This window comes from Hippopotamus amphibius, chromosome 10, assembly GCF_030028045.1.
Source record: "Hippopotamus amphibius kiboko isolate mHipAmp2 chromosome 10, mHipAmp2.hap2, whole genome shotgun sequence".
Lineage (NCBI taxonomy): Eukaryota > Metazoa > Chordata > Mammalia > Artiodactyla > Hippopotamidae > Hippopotamus > Hippopotamus amphibius.
In genome coordinates, this window is record NC_080195.1 from 71,838,286 (window position 1) to 71,856,516 (window position 18,231).

At 36.7% G+C, this 18,231-nt stretch overlaps 1 protein-coding gene and 1 pseudogene across 1 annotated transcript in view; one reads left to right on the forward strand and one right to left on the reverse strand.

The window, feature by feature from the left end:
• Positions 1-18,231, forward strand: part of GABRR3 (gamma-aminobutyric acid type A receptor subunit rho3) — a 725,962-nt gene that overhangs the window by 417,442 nt on the left and 290,289 nt on the right. The gene's annotated exons all lie outside the window — the stretch shown is intronic.
• Positions 10,315-16,590, reverse strand: LOC130829853 (olfactory receptor 5H8-like; annotated as a pseudogene).

An 18,231-nucleotide genomic window follows, 5' to 3' on the forward strand; every position in this document is an offset into this window, starting at 1 on the left:
GTACACTGATTCATTTTGGAAGCTTTATTTTCCACGCTCAGTGAAATGCAGTTTATATGAATTTGTTTTGAACACAAGCCAACCAATTGTAAAACTGTGTGCTTTTGCCAGAAAAGAAATGAGTGAAGAACTAAAATTCCCCTGATAGCACCCAAGGATTCCCTTTAGGACAAATCTAAGCTTTTCCATGGGGCATTATGTACTTGGACATTTATGAGGAATCCAGGCTGTCCCACAGGGCACTGCAGACTCTGAAATCATAAACATTAAGTATTTTGGCAGTTCTAGTTTTAACAATTGAAATTTCACTTCTTTCCACCACAGGTGACATTTCTGACATGTTTATGGCACACTCCAGTTTATCTATGAATTTAGATGATTTATCAGTATGGCCTGGCTTAGCTAATTACACATGAATTAATGAGGTCAAAGTTCTAGATTCCCTTCAAAACCAACCACAAGGAAGGTGTCCTCCTTATAGAAACTGTTGCTCACATCCCAACCTACCCATAACTCCCCACTTTACAGTGAAAATTGATAAGAAATCTTACTAGGCATAGATCAGGGAGAGGAGCAGAGAAAAAACAAAAGGAAATACCACGTGGAGGTAACCTAGATCAGCGCTTCTCAAACTTTAATTCCTGTGATAGCCTAGTGATTTTCTTACAGTAAAGAGTCTATTTCAGTAGGTCCAGTTAGGTCATGAGGGTCTTCATTTCTCATAAGGTGATGTATCTGCCCATTTGCAATCCTCAGAGGCTTCATTTGAAGACCTAGCTCATCAGAGAGCTGGATCATTACAGAAACAATATAGAAAACATAACAAAACAAAACAAAACAAAAGAAAAACAGCTAACGGAGCCAGCGTGCAAAGAGAGAAGCAAAAAGGAGCTAGAAGGGACGAGGGAGGCCCAACATGGGTTGGGTCACACAGGGTCTGGAGGCTAGGTTAAGAACTTTGTTCTTTACCCCAACTGAAAGGAAAACTACTGATGCATTTTGAACATGGTGGTCACATGTTCAGATCTGCCTTTAATTATTAACAGTCAAGTTGCCATTGAACATTTATGGAGAAAAATAGTGATGTTCTTTATGTCAAAATAGTATAATATGAAAATGGTAATATTTTGTTTTGATGTCTGAAAAATACAAAAATGTTTAATCTCCTCTTGCTCTAGATTGGCAGCTTGGGGGAAAGCAAAGGACACAGACTTTGGTAGACTCACTAATCAATTGTCCTGTTCTTTAGAGTTGTGATAGTAAAAGCTAAAAAAGACCTGAAAAAAAAACACCATAGACCAAATAGAAGTGTGAAAACTCAGCAGACAGATGAAGTAAGGAGTGTGATGTGCATTAGTAGCTTCAACATAACCCAAACTTGACTTACATTTACTGCCCCCTTCAATTTTGTGAAATTACCTTTTAGCTCATTTTGTTGCCTATGGATGAGTACAGAGGTCTGCATTGTTGCTTTCAGTATGAGTAATCTTTTCAGTTTGGGTCATCTTAATAGATGGATCGTAGTATCTTATTGTGGTCTTCCTTTGCATTTCCCCAATAACAACTATATTGAGCATATTTTTGTGTTCATATTTGATATACGTATATCTTGTTTAGTGGATTATCTGTTCAAATCTTTTGCCCATTTTTTCTTTAAATTGTATAATTTCTTATTGTTAAGTTTTGAGAATTTTCCATATATCCTGGTTACAAAGCTTTTATCAGATATATGATTTATAAATATTTTCTCTGGGATCTTGAGAAATTTCTTTCCCTCACACAAGATATCACACTTGTGCACTATGCTGATTGGACCTAGTGAGCAAGAAATAGCAACTACTGGAGACTTATTCATAGATATGTGTGTGCTAGAAGGTGAGAAATAAATCCAATGAAAATTCAGGTCCCATTTAACTGCATGAAATTTCTAGGGGTTCAGTCGTGTGGGTCATGTGGAGATATACCTTCTAAGGTGAAGGAGGTTGCATCTGGCACCTCCTACAAAAAAAGGCACAGCACCTAGTGGCCCCTGCGCATTTTAGAAGCAGCACCATCCTCATTTGGGTGTGTTATTCCAGCACATTTACCCAGTGTCCAGAAAAGCTGCTAGTTTTGAGTGGGGCTCAGAACAGGAGAAGGTTTTACAAAAGGACAAGGCTACTATGAAACTGCTCAGCTACTTGAGCCACATGATCCCACAGAACCCATGGTGCTTGGAGTGGTGGTGGCAGACAGGGAGGATGCTGTTGGGAGCCTTTGGCAGGCCTCTCTAGTTAAAAAATAGGCAGACTTGGTTCTGGAGCAAAGCCATGCCATCCACTGCAGATAACCTCTCTCCATGTGACAAATACCTGTTGGCTTACTACTGGGCCTTATTAAGGGCTGAATGCTTAAACATAGCCACCAATTTTTCATAGGATCAGAGCTGCATTTCATGAACTTGGTGTTACGTGACCAAACAAGCATAAAATTGGCTGTATAAGAGCACACCTTATCAACTAGAAGTGGTATGTACATGCTCTGTCCTGAGCAACCCCTGAGGGTACCTGTAAGTTACTTGAACAAGGGGTCCATTATCCATGATCCCCATGCCTGCTATTCTGGCTTCTCTATCCCAGCCTGCACTGTGGGTTCATGGGTACAGTTCTGTAATCAATAGACAGAGAAAGATATTACCTGGACCTGATTTACCAATGATTATGTACCATATGCAGAGAGCATTTGAGAGTAGACAACTAAGCAATACTGCCACTCTCTGTGACATCCCTATAGGACAGTAGTGATAGAATATTCTCCTCTTGGGCAAAACTTTGAGCAGTCCACCCAGTTGCTCATTTGTCTGGAAGGAGAAATGGCCAGATTTATGATGATATAATGATCATGGGCTTTAGCCAGTGGTTTGGCTAGATGGTAAGAGACTTTGAAGCAATATTATTGGGAAATTGATACAAGGAAACCTGTGGAGGAAATATATGGATGGATCCCTCTAAATGCACAAAAAACATGAAGATATGTGTATCCCATGTGAATACTCACTAAAGAATTACTTCATCAGGGGAGCACTTTAATAATCAGGAAGATAGAATGACCCCTTCTATGGATACCAGTCAACCTCTTTCTTCAACCACCCCTCTCATCCCCAAATAGGCTCAATGAAAAAGGGACAGTGATGGCAGGAATGGAGGTTTTGCATGAGCCCTGCATTATGGACTTCCACTGACCATGACCAGCTTGGCTAACGCTATTTCTGAGTGCCCATTCTGCCAGCATAGAGACCAACACTGAGTCCCCAATATTGCACCATTCATGGGGCTGATAAGCCAGCTACCTGGTGGAAGATTGATTACTTTGACAATTTACCATCATGGAAGGGTCAGTGTTTTGTCCTTCCTGGAATACATGCTTACTCTAGATACATATTTGTCTCCCCTGCAGGCAGTTCTCATGCCAAACAACCATCTGTGGACATACAGGATTCCTTGTCCACTGTCATGGTATTCCACATTGCATTGCCTCTGATCAAGGAATTCACTTCATAGCAAATGAAATATGGCAATGGTCCCATGATTATGAAATTCACTTGTTTTATCCTGTTCCCTAAAATTCTGGAGTAGCTAATTTGAGAGGCTGATAGAATGGATTTTTAGAACTCAGTTACAGAACTTGCTGTATGCTAATACCACACAGGATCAAAGTTCTTCAGAGGGCTGTACATTTTTTAAATCAGCATCGAATACATAGTACTGTTTCTCAGATAGCTAGGATTCGCAGGTCCAGGCATCAAAGGGTGGAAATGGACGTGGTACCACTCACTATTACTCCTAATGACTCACTAGCATTATTTTAGCTTCGTACTCCCAGATGTTATGCTCTGATGGTCAAGAGGTCTTAGCGATAGAGGTAGGAATGTTCCACTAGCACACAAAACAGTGTGTCCATTGGTCTGAAAGTTAAGGCTGCCACTGGGTCATTTTGGGCTCCTCATTCCTCTGAATCCACAGGAAAGAAGGGAATAACTGTGCAGGCTGAGCTGACTGATTCTGAACCAAGGGATGTAGGACTACTATTCCACAATGGGGTGAGGAAACGCAGTAAAAAGAAGATCCCTTAGGGCATGTCTTAGTAAGACTAGTTCCTGTGATTAAAGTCAATGGAAAATTTCAACACCATTTGGGCAGGACTTCTAAGGGCCCAGACTCTTTGGAATGAAGATTTCGGTGACCCCACCAGATAATGAACAATGACTTGCTGAAGTCAAAGAGAATGTGGACTGGAAGGGGAAGAAGGAAGTTATATAAATACCATGTGATCAGGCAGAGAAAGGCCCCAAGTATTTCTTCCTTTGGTTGGTAAGAATTTGTGTGTGTGAATGTTTGTGTGTGTGTGTGTGTGTGTATCAAATGTCTTTGTTTTCTATACAAAACTCTTCCCTTATCATAAGATAGTTGAACTAAATATCATATAGTTAAGTATCGTTAATTGACACTATAGTGTTTAAGTACCAGATACTGAAAGGCATAAACCTTTTGCCTCCTCCTCTATGAGACATTTTATTGTACACAGCAGATGTGTATCATGTTAGCTGGAATTATAACCTTGCAATTATCCTTTTTATTGAGGTATATTTGATTTACTTATAATATTAGTTTCAGGTGAACAATAGAAATTCAAAATTTTTATAGATTATGCTCCTTTTAAAGTTATTATAAAATATTGGCTATATTTCCTATACTGTACAATATGTCTTTGTAGCTTATTTATTTTGTACATCATCATCTGTACCTCTTAATCCCCCACCCCCACCTGTCCCTCCCCCTTTGCCTCTTCTGACTGGTAACCACTAGTTTGTTCTCTGTATCTGTGAGTCTGTTTCTGTTTTGTGATATTCATTCACTTGTTTATTTTTCAGATTCCACATATAGGTGATAACATACAGTATTTGTCATATTCCGTCTGATTTATTTCTCTAAGCATAATACCCTTCAGATCAATCCATGTTGTCGCACATGGCAAAATTTCATTCTTTGTTTATGGCTGAATAGTATTCCATTATGTGTGTGTGTGTGTCTTCTTTATTCATTCAATCTAAGAGGTGATTCCTTAGATTTCTTCCAAATCTTGGCAATTGTACAAGTGTAAATCATGCTGCTATGAACATTGACATGAATGTGTCTTTTAAATTATGTTTTCCTTTTCTGTGGCTACATACCCAGGAGTGGAATTGCTGGGTCATATAGTTGTCTGTTTTCACTTTTTTGAGGAACATCTGCACTGTTTTCCACACTAGCTGCACCAATTTATTTTCCTACCAACAGTGTAAAAGGGTTTCCATTTCTTCACATACTCACGAATATTTGTTATTTGTGGTCTTTTTGATGATAGTAATTCTGACACATGTGATGTGGTTTTGATTTCATTTCTCTGATGATTAAAGATGTTGAGCATCTTTTCATATGCCTGTTGGCCATTTTTTGTCTTCTTTAAAAATTATCTATTCAGGGCCTCTGCCATTTTTAAATATAGTTCATGATTTCCTTTGTTATGCAAAATATTTTAAGTTTAATTAGGTACAATTTGTTTATTTTTGCTTTTGTTTCTTTTGCCTTAAGAGACAGACCAACATAAGACTAACAAGATTTATGTCAAAGAGTTTTCTACCTATGATTTATTCTAAGAATTTTATGGTTTGTAATCTTTTATTTAGGCCTTTAATCCATTTTGAGTTTATTTTTATATATGGTGTTAGAAGATGTTCTAATTTCATTCTTTTACATGTAGCTGTCCAGTTTTCAGAGCACAGCTTATTGAAGAGACTGTCTTTTCCCTATTGTATATTCTTGCCTCCTTTGTAGTAGATGAATGACCATAAGTGGATGAGCTTATTGCTGGACTCTCTGTTTTGTTCTGTTGTTCTATGTGTCTGTTTATCTGCCTGTACCATACTGTTTTTTTTTTTTTAATTTTATTTATTTATTTATAATTTTTGGGGGGTTACCATACTGTTTTGATGATTGTAGCTTTGTAATATGGTCTGAATCAGGACGGATAATACCTCCAAGCTTTGTTCTTATTTCTCAAGATTGTTATTGCTGTTCAAGTCCTTTTGTATTTCCATACAGATTTAAACTTTATTGGTTCTAGTTCTATGAAAAATGTCACTGGTATTTTGATTGGGATTGCCTTGAATCTGTAGATTGCCTTGGATAGCATGGTCATTTTAATAATATTAATGCTTGTCCTGCTGCTGTGTGTGGCCAGGGCCCGGTATATTCTATGACTGGTACCTGCTCACTAGCAGGTGTAGCTGGGTCTTGGGGTATTTGATTGCAATACCCCAGGTGTTTTCGGTCTAGTGCTTGAACACTGGTATGCAGGGCCAGGTCCTGGGCCCTCTGGCAGGCAGAGCCAAATGATATTTTCCACATGGTAGAATGAGCTCGCAATAATGGCTGCCACCAGTGTCTACATCCCCAGCATGAACTCCAGTTCCCTCCTGCTTCTCTGGGAGAGGCTTCAGGATCATCAGGTGGGTCTGACACAGCCTGCCTTCAAGCTTCTGCCCTGGGTCTCAGAGCATGTGAGATTTAGTACATGCCCTTTAAGAGTGAAGTCTCTATCTCCCACAGTACTCTGGGTCTCATGAAAGTAAGCTCCACTGACCTACAAAACCAATTGATCTGGGGCCTTGATTCCTGATGCAGGACCCCTAGGCTGATGAACCTGATGTGGGGCTCAGACCCCTTGCTCCTTGGGGAGAACCTCTGTAATTGTAATTATTTTTCTGTTTGTGGGTTGCCCACATTGGGGTATGGGCTTGATTATACCATGACTTTGCCCCTGCTACCCATCTTGTGATTTGTTATTTATATCACTAGTCATAGTAGATCTTTTCTGGTAATTCTACTCTTTCTCATGAATAGTTGTTCTCTAAATAGTTATGATGTTGGTGTGTCTATGAGAGAAAGTGAACTTATGATGTTCCTACTTTGCCACCTTGGGCCAAGGGTGCTGTTGTCTTCATTTGAAGTTTAAGTAGAGTTTAAGGAATTGTGTATGGGTGCCAAGTTGACAACAGGTGGCATTGTGATGGTTCATTTTATGTGTCAGTTTGATGTGGCCTAGGGATGCCCAGATATCTGGTTAGACATTATTTTGTTTGTGTCTTTGAGGGTGTTTCTGGGAGTTATTAGTATAGAAGTAGTGAGCAGAGCCAAGGTGATGTCCAGACACTTTGTGCATGGCCACTATCCAATCCATGGAGGGCCTTCGTGGAACAAAAAGTCAGAGGAGGACTGATTGATCAGAAACATGAATCTTATTTTGCCCTCAGTTTTCTTGGTTCTCAGGTTTTCAGACTTGGGCTGAAATCTATACCATCAGCTTCCCTATTCTCAAGGCTTAGAAGTATCATCAGCTTTTCTGCATCTCTACTTTGCAGATAACAGATTGTGCATCTTCTCAGCCTCCATAATCATGTGAGCCAATGTCTTACAATAAATGTCTTTATATATAGATGTAGGTATAGATAGATATGAATTTATATGTGCATTAATCTAGATTGATCTATATATATACATAAATAGATTGATAGATGATAGGTAGATAGAGATACACACACACACACATACACATACATACAGTACATCCTACTGGTTCTTCTACTCTGGACAATTCTGACTCCTGACTAGTACAAACACTCACTGTACTTTTAGTCAACTTCTTTCTTTATATTGAATAATAGAGGAAAATATCATGATGCATTTGTGAGCTGTTACCTTCAAATAAGGCTGACTTGGAAGATGCCTTCTCAAGGAAGTTATCATCATAGAATTATAGATCAAGGAATTTCTTGTATATGAAATTTCTTTGAAATGATGATTCAAAAGTTGATCTGGCCTGACAATAGTTTTTCTAATTAACATATGTATTCCCATTAACTTTATTGACATGGGGTTTTGATTGGCTGTCATCACTGGCAGTTATGTTTGCCAATAAAAGTTTATTAAAAGGTCAACAATACTTTATACTTTCGAAAAGATGCCCCATTAAAATCTGTATCCAGCTGCCAAAAATATGGAGGGAAGTATAACCAAGAGTAAAAACCTTTAAAATATTTGCATAGTGCTGTCCAAGTAGTGCTTGATGGGAAAGACTAGTAGAGAAGGTATAGAAACTCTGTTTTGACTGGTTTCTGTATCTTCACTGATTCTTTAAAAGAGAGGTTATCTAGTATGGTCCAAAACCTATAGCATTAGCATTTGAAACAGAAATTCTCCTGACAGACCCTATTAATCTGCCTTCCACAATCCCTCCAGGTAATTCTGAGGCACACTAAAGTTTGAGAACTCCACTCAAGTTCTCTGTATTAGAGAAAAAAAGCAATTAAAAAAAGGCCTAGATAATAGAGGAGTCACACATACCTAATATATATATACGGATAAGATTCTACCCTACCTAGTTCACAACTCAGACTGAAAAATAGTGTTCTAGATTTTCTAGTGTTTGTTTTTACATAACTCCTAAGTGTGTTGATTCTTTAAACACAGTATAGGATGATGTTGTCAGCAAATTCTCAACAGCACAAGGTATTGTAAAATGTTGAGAAAAAATATTTATCCATGTACATAAAGAGAGAGGAACTATGAATTCTCTTAAATATCAAGATTTTAAAAGTGATGCAACTTCATAATAAAGAATATTTCTATTGTATTATTAGTATTTCTAAGGAGTGGTTTCATCCAATATCAGCAGGGTTTCAGAAAACTGGATGAATGTAGAATTGTGATTTCCTTTACATCTCAGTAATATTAAATAATACATATGTCATGTTTTAGTTTCTTTTATTAAAGATATTTGGACAGTGTCTTCTAAAATGTAGGCTTTGTATGGGATTATATTTTACATTTTTTGCAACATTCCACTGCAATGTCATATATGATATACAAAAATGAAAAAAAATCTTTAATATAAATGAGAACGGGAACAGATCAGTGAAGAGGAGATTTTGGTGAATTTTGGATAGCATAAATTAGAGTGGGTTTTTTATGAAACATACATCAGAGCAGTAGAATCTGTAGATTAGAAATATTCAGAGAAGGCTACACAGAAAGTCTGATTTCTGACCTGCCAGTGCCTATTTCATACTCACTCAACCTAAAGCAGGACTTAGCAGGTAGTACACCATGCTTATATGCTCAGCTTGATGTCAACCTTTTCATTCAAACAAAAGGCCAGTTAGGGAAGCAAACCTTTGTAATTGCCAAAGAAATATATGCCAGTTGGTTATATTAGAAATATAGGCTTTGGATCATAACAGTTTGTGAACAAACAGAAATTTAGACAACTTACAGGAAAAACTCAGAACAATGTGAATATTATACAGCAACAAAAAAATATCAAACCAGGGCAGCATGTAATAGCATGGATTTTTCTAGTGACAAATAATAAAAAGACCTAGACAGTGAATTCCTTCACTCCATTTCTGAGGCTTGGGGATGTCCCTCAGGAAACAAAAACAGGGCAGATGATCTGATCTAGTGACCTGTACCTCTGGAAATAAGTAATAATGATATTTTCTATAAATAATTATATTGTTTGTATCATTAATCCAAACATCTACCTAAAGGGCTTCTCCTGATATATGACAAGAGCTAATCCTCCTGCTAAGTAGAGCAAGATTAATTCACTTTAGGTATATGATACTTGCGATTGTCTTGAAAGAAATTTAGAAGATGATCTGACATTCAGTAGCCATCATAGGCCTAGTAATCTCCCTGGGCTCATCACAGGATTGATAACAAGCCATGCCTTTTACTTCATTTGAAGTATTTGTGCTGTCAGATTCATTTCGGTTCTCCTGTTTACACATAGACACAAATTCTTGGGATTGGCCTTGGTTCACTCAAACACAGTCCTGCCTCCGCTACAGAGTTAAATGTAATATAAGTCTCTAGACTACACAACTCTATTACTATCAAAGGCATTATATTCAATTTTTCAGAGTGATTACACTATTATATTTTAATGCATTTATAAAACCACGTTGAGAATATAAATTGTAATATTTTAGTTTATTTTTCTCTTTAATTATGCTAATATGACATAAGCACCTGATTAAAATTTTTCTTTGTTTTCATGTTTTTGAGTAACATATGCACATATTTTAAGGTGCTTACTAGAACTTCCACCTGAGTGGGAGTCATTTAAACTCTAGAGAAATTATAAGAGGAAAAAAACTTTAAACACTAATCTAGCAAATCTGATCTCCACAATTATATGATCATTTTAATCAGAGGACAAATATTAGTATGAGTTCTAAGCATTTCTCTTTAATGTTTTTGTCAGTGAATCTATGACCTTTTTGTTTCTCAGGCTGTAGGTAATTGGATTTAATAAAGGAATTATGACAGTGTAAAATAAAAAGTCCATCATATCTTGAGCATCTATTTGTGCAGATCCAGGGTGCACATACATGAAGAGAAGAGGCCCATAGTACAATGGGCTCCAGATGTGGAGATGGCTTTCCTATACCTTGTACAGACTTCTTTTATAAGATTGTAAAGAATAGACAAGAAGAGAATGGTGAACACCTAAAATGACTCAGAGAAAATCAATACCATCAGAGAATTAAAGGACAGGTTAGTGGAGGAAATCTTAAACAATGGTATAATGTCACAGTACAGGAGATGTACTAAGGGTGACGTACTGTGATGGAAATGCAGAAAGTTTATCTGAATAGAAAACATTATGAATTACGGTGTTGAAAAGATCACCTAAAATGGGCAAACTAACAGTCGGTTGCAAAGTCTAATGGTTATAATCATTGGATAAAGTAATGTTTTGCATATGGCCACATAGCAACCATATGTCATTGTTGCCAGCAAAAAAACAAAACAAAACAAAAACAACACATTCCATGGTTGCACTGATTGCAAAGGAAAATGTATCTTGCATTCAGAGAAAAAGACCATTTTGCTCTTGGCAAAGAAGTTAACCAGCATCTTTAGTGCCACTGTGAATGATTTCCAGGCATCTACAAAGACCATATTCCCAAGGAATAAGGATATGGGAATATGAAGGTGAGGGTCATTCCATATGAGATCAGTCAGACCAAAGTTGCCAACAGTGATAAACTATATCACCAAGAACAGCAAGAACAAGGGGGTTTGCCACTCTGGTTGATATAAAAGTCCTGTGAGAATAAATTCTGTCAACAACACTGTATTTCTCTTTTCAATGTCCTCACTGGGTGTTGCCTGAAATACATGGAGTCAAAGAAAGCAAAAGTCACTAAGAAATTATAACATGAAATTTGAGGGAAAAGAGTTGAAAACAATTCACATCAGAATTCTCTCTTAATTATGTTTATTACATTCTTAATATGAGATTTATTAGGGGGAACAGAAATAAATATAATTATTTAAGTCCAAAAAATGTGAAACAATGAAGAAATTTTTTAAAATAAAAATAAAATAAAATTTAGCACATATAGTTATATATGTGCTTTATATGCTAACTTTACGGGAATAGGATATGAGAGTGTGATAGGGAAATTGTGTCTGGGACATGCATATAGGGTCTAGGGGAAAGAAGTTTGAAAGGCTCAGATAATAAATGAATGGCATGAGAAGGACCTTGAACAGTATTCATCAGGTAAAAGTATGTACTGGAAATAAGAGATAGGAGTAACGCTGTAAGATTTTCTATGTATGTATATATATGTGTGTGTATATATATATATATAAAATAGTGGAAAATAGGCTGCAGAGAGTGGAAATTGTAGTCAGGAATACTAGTCATTGAGCTTTTACTATTATCCAGTTGTTTCCAAACCAAGTTACACAAGACAATTGTCTAAGGAACTTTTTGTGGAAAATATAGATTGTGAGCTGTTGTTGTAGATATTGATCTAGTGGGTCAAGAATGAAGTCTAATAATCTTCATTATTAAGTTATTCCCCAAGTAATTTAAAAAAGGTATAAATTACTTAGTCCATAGGTGAAATGTCTTTGAGAGTGATGAGGAGGATGAAGAGATAGATGCCAAAGAAATAAGAATATAGAGTCATTACCTTGGTGACATATAGGATGTGAAGGGGGTGGTCAGTGAAGAACAGAGGAGTCACTCGGTGACTGGGCAGTTTTTCATCAAAAATTCATTGAGAACTCAGATGCAGGGGCCAGTTTTGGAGACAGTGTACTCTGAACATCCAGGTAATATATACACTGTGTATGAGTCTACTAGAGCACGTTAGAAATTATTACTTGGGTGTCACTGAGGGTAGCTTAAGGCATACTTAAGTAAGACCTATCCACTGGATAGTGTGCGCAAAATATATAGAAGAAGGATGAGGAACAAAACTTGAAAATGTATATTAAAGTTGTTATAAAGGATATATGCCATTTTGAAGGTAGCCAACATCTGATCCTCTTTTCTACCGCATAATCTTGCTGAGAGGCAGTCTATCACCTACTCTGGAAGCCAAAAGAGCTAGAAACTCATGTTCCCATTCCCCTTGCACCAAAAGTGACGGAATTTGACATAACTTGGTAAAATCGAACTTAATCAAACCAGATTTGGAATTTGGAAAGAAGGTGACAAAGGGACTATGACAAAACAGATATTGTTTGCTAAGGTAGCCAAGGCAGCAATAGGATGAATTAGCAAATGCATCCTTCACCCACACCAATGACATTGTCAAAATAAGCAGTGGCCTCAAAAACAGCAGCGGTGACATCAGCCCTCATGGAACTAATATTGGGACATAATTTTGGCTGAAGACTGACTTCCATGCTATAGTCTCTTGCTGCCCATTTTCCCAGCTGATTCTTCTAATATCACTAACATTTTCTGTTAGAGAAAATTTCTATTCAAAAAATCATTTCATGTTGCAACCAGTATCCCTGGCTGGCAGTGATGAAAGACAGGGAAAGACCAGAAGAACAGAATGATCTGAGAAGCAGGGGAAACTGGAGAGCTGAGTGTTATGAACATAAAGAGAGGAAAGATACTCAAGAAAAAAAAAAAAAGTACAGTGCCAATTGCCAAAATAAATGCTCTGGTGGGATAAGGAGTGAACAGATATCATAGAGCGTGGAACTTAAAAGATTTTATAGTGGCTTTACTGACAGCAATTTACATTATATGATAGAGTTAAAGCCAGATAATAATGAGAAGTGCACGGGAAACAAGTGGCACAACAATGAGGAGAGTGAAACAGAGAATCCAAGGCGTGGAGGACCATTGTTAATGTCCACTGCCTGTAGAAAGATATAAATATTTTTGCTGTAGATCATTTTCGTAAAAGCTTTCAAACGAGAGGAGAGGAAGTCATCAAAAGGAGAAAGGAGGCAGGAGACATGGAAAGAGAAATTTGGGTAAATGAAAAGATCACAAGATGGAAGAAGAGAAATAGGCAGAAAATAACAGAACATAGATGGATACGTGTAGGAAAGACAAGCCACAGAACAGGAGTAAGGATATGGCAGAGAGCAAATGAAGATGGTAAAAAGGGAAAGGCTCAGATCTAGGGGTTAAATTTTTATCTTTATTCTGGTTTTCATTAAAAGTTGTCAACACTGGGAATCCTTTCTTTCCTTTTATTCAAAACATCAAGTTCATTCTCCTATGGAATTTGAATATGAAAGCTGCTTTATATTAAATTTTACAGTTGAAACTTTGTACCATTCATAAATATACTATCACTGCTGAAAAGTTCTTTCCATGTTTAAAAGTTGCTGTATTGTCATTATTACAGTGATTAGAAGTTAATCTCTATAAATCCTCCTGGTTTTACTTGAGACAATTTTTTATTCATTAGCTGTTTTATAAAAATGGAATTGAGCCAAACCCTGGATCCCAATTCAGGGAATTAAAAATAACCAACATTAATTACAATTATTAAGTGTATTTTTATTTGGAATAGGCTTTCTTCCATCCAATCCCAAATCAATAAAAAATTGAAAATTCTCATATTCAATAAGTATATTGTTCCTTAAGTCAGAAGTACTGGAAAGAGCAGTGGAGAGACCTTTTCAGTATATTTCTTGCTATGTGTATACAAAATATTCAGTGAACTTTTGAGATATATACACAAAATAGAGTAGTTAATATTAAATGACTTACTTTAGAAATTTTATTTAAGGAATGTGAAAAAATAAATAGAATGGATCTTTCATTAAGAATAACCAGAGAGATTCCTTAGCTAGAAATCACTGTGAACTGATATTTAAATGCAATCGAGGGTTTTTAATGTTCAATTCACCAAAATTTATTTTACAAGGTCATTAGAGGTATGTTAACAGGTATTAACACATTGATAAGGAAAATAATTCTGTCTTACAGCTATTTTGCTTATCTAGAGTATACTCATGAAAGTGGCCAGATAAGAAATTATATAATAATTCATGAAATAAGACCAACAATTTGGCTGGGTGGTCAGTGACATTGAAGGAATATGACCAGAAAATTGAAGAGCTATCTGAACAAACTCTCTGAATGGGCAAAAAAAAAAGTGAAGATATTTGTGTCCTATGAAAGTGCTCATCAAAGGGTGATCTAAACAACAACAAAAAAGATTTAAATAGTCAAGTGGATAGAATGACCTATACTTGGAAACAAGTAAGCTTCTTTCTGTAGCCACTTTGGTCATTGCTCGATGGGCTCATAAATAAAGTCGCCATGAAGGCAAGGAAGAATGTTATGTATGCTGTCATAACATGGACTTCCATTAACTATGGCCAACTTAGCTTCAGCCATTGCTGAATGTTCAGTTGGCTAGGAGCAAAAATAAGCCTTAGTCCCTCATATAGCACCATTCAGTAGAGTAATCTGCCACCTACCTGGTGGCAGTTTAATTACATTGGACAGTTTTGATAATAGAAGGCAAGTATTTTGTTCTTACTGGAATAGATACTTTTCCTACATATAGATTTACCTTCCCTGTAGTCAATGCTCTAACAGAACCATCATCCCTGGACTTGACAGAATGCCTTATCCGCTGTCATGGTATTCCACACAGCATTGCTGTGATCAAGGAATTCACTTCACAGCCAAAGAAATGCAGCAGTGAGCCCGTGATCATACAATTTACTAGGCTTTTTCTGTTCCCTCAAATTCTACGCAACCTGTTTGAAGTTATGGGAGATAGACCTTCTTGTAGACACATTTACAGAAGAATGAGATGGCGATACCTTGCAGAGCTAGGGCAGTGTTCTCCAGAAGGCTTTTTTATTTTCCGAATCAGTGTTTAATATAGCTTACTTTTTCTCCCTTAGCCAAGTTTCAACGCTCTAGGAATCAAGAGGTGGAAATGTAAGTGGCACCACTCACTTTTACCCCAGTAACATACTAGCATGATTTTTACTTTTTGTTCCCTTGATCTTATGCTTTGAAGGCCTAGAGGTCTTTGAGCCAAATGTAAAATTACTTCCAGGAGTGCACACAACATTGATTCTTTTGAGCTGGAAGTTAAGACTGCCTATGGGCCACTTTGGGCTCCTCATTCCTCTGAATCATCCAGAAAAAAAAAGAGTTATTGTGTTGGCTGAGATGATTGATCCATACTACCAAGGGGAAATTAGAATATTACAACACAATGGAGGTCAGGATCAGTGTTTCTAAAATACAGAACACTTTCCACAACACTTAGTAGTGCTGTTCCCTGAGGTCAATGGCAAACTTTAGCAAACCAATAGAGCAAGACTTTAATGGCTAGACTCTTTGGGAATGAGTTTTGTGTTATCCCACCTTGTAGAGAACAATGACTAGCTGCAGTACTCTTGAAGGTAATAGGAATATGGACTGGTCGTGGAAGAAGGTAGCTATAAATACCATGTGATCAGTTACAGATGTGAAGACAGTGCTTCCACACGTATTTTCTTCTTACTTCAGTAAGAATACATATTTTTATATGACTCTGTGTGTGTGTGTCCAGCTATTATATTTGTTTTCTTTCCAGTATTATTTCTTTCCCTTATCACATAACTTAAGATGTATTGATACATATCACAGTATTTAAGCACTTTTAATTTGACATCATAATATTTAAGTTACCGGATATCAAAAATGAGAGTAAACATCACTAAAGGATTTTGTCTCCTTCTCTGGGGAAAGGTTTAATGCATTTTCTTGCATACAGAGCATAGTTGTATCATGTTTGGATAAGGAATTAGGTATGGGCACAAATTTGACAATGGTAGATTTGTGATGGTTCGTTTTATGTCTCAATTTGTTGAGCCATGGGATGGCCAGATATCTTGAAAAACATCATTTCTGGGTGTGTCTGTGAGGGTGTTTCCAGAGTGATTACTATAGGATTTGTAGACTGATTAAAGCATGTGGCTTCCTTCATCGTGGGTGGGCATCATCCAATATGCTAAGGGACTGAACTGAACAAAAAGGGCAGTGGATGGTTGAATTTGCTTTCTGCTTGGCTGGTAGGTATGCTCTTCTCATGACCTGGGTGATCTTGGTTCTCAAGACTTCAGACTCAGGAAACTATACCATTGGCTGTACAGTCTCAGGCCTTGGAACTATGATAGCTACTGTGCTAGGTGTCCTACGTTCAGAGGGCAGATTCTCAGCCTCCATAACTTTAAGAGCCAATATCTTATAAAAAAAACCTTCATTTAGTATAGGTTTATTTTTTATATCTGTATTTATATAATATGTCATATTGGTTCTGGCCAGCCCTGTACTAGTACATATAATCCTTGTACATTTAGTGAGTTTCTTGCCTTATATTGATAACCACAGGAAAATATCATGATGCTAAGGTTATTTCCTTCAAATTAGTCTCAGACAGTAACTTCTCAGAAGAAGTAAACATCACATTATTACAGTATTTGGAACATCTGCTATATGAAATTTAATTTAGAATAATGGTCTAAAAGATAATACAGATTAACATTTTTTTGATGAGCTGAGGTCCTAACATTCACCTTACTCAAGTGAGACAATGAAATTGATTGACTACCATTACTTTCAATCCTAGTTTCCAAGAGAAGGTCTTAAAAAGGTCTACAGTTCTTCATCTTTGAAACAGATGCTCCCACTGAAATATATATCTAGCTGCCAAATAGGAAGAAAAGGACAAAACACAGGGTGAAAACCTTTAGAATATTTGCATGGTAGTGTTTAGTAGGGGATAGAGGATGTGTAAAAAGTCCATTTGACTGGTCTCTAAATATCTGGATATTATAAAAATTTGTTTCACTGGTTATTTTAGAATGTTAGTTTTCTAACTATGATCCCAACACAACAGCATCAACATTTCTGAATCCAAAACGCTAAAGAGGAGCTATCAACATGTTTTCACAAGTGTCTAGTGATCTTGATGCCCAGTTGATTGAGAACCATGATTTTGAAGAACAACAATGAAAGAAAGCCAAGACCAGAGAGATTTTGACATATACTTAACATGTACCTAGTAAATATACTGAAAAAGATTTCACCATGGCTATTGCACAGGTCATATTTAGAGAAATACTGTTCTAGTGTTATTGGTATTTGTTTTTGCCTAATCCTAACTATGTGGTTTCTTTGAACACAATCTAAGACAAATTTGTCAAGAATCTTCTGAACAGTAGAAAATTTTGCAGAGAGATAGGAAAAAATGTATATACATGTATGCAAAGAAATAGAAAGTATGAATTTTTTTAAATCTCCAATTAAGAAAATGAATACACCATCTTAAGAAGGATTGTTTCAGGTATATTATTTGTATTTTTAAGGGATGGTTTAATCCAACAACACCAGTCTTCCAGATGAGTGGGTGAACCTTGCAGATGGTATCATCTTTTACATCTATATATCCATTAAATAATACATATGTATTTTCAGAGCTTCTTTTTTTAGCAATAGGCAGAATTTATCTCATCTAAAATGTGGGCTTTAACTGATGTATTTTAGCTCTTCCCTTTTTCATCGCCTGATGGATGAAACTGACAAAAATAATGTAGAAAATGAATAAATTTGTAGCAGATGGGAGAAAAGGATAATATCAATGAACTAGGGATTTTGGTGAATTTCTAGAAAGCATAACGTGGTTGGGGTTGTACTGAAGGAAAAATCAGAGCAGAGGAATCAGACATGCAAAAGAGTAGGCTGAAGAGGAATTCTGAGTGTTTGAAAGGCACCCGATTGTCCCTCTAATGTCACCCACCCTAAACTAAGACTTGACAAGTAAGAAACTATACTCATACACTCAGAGCTTGATGTCAATGTTGTCAT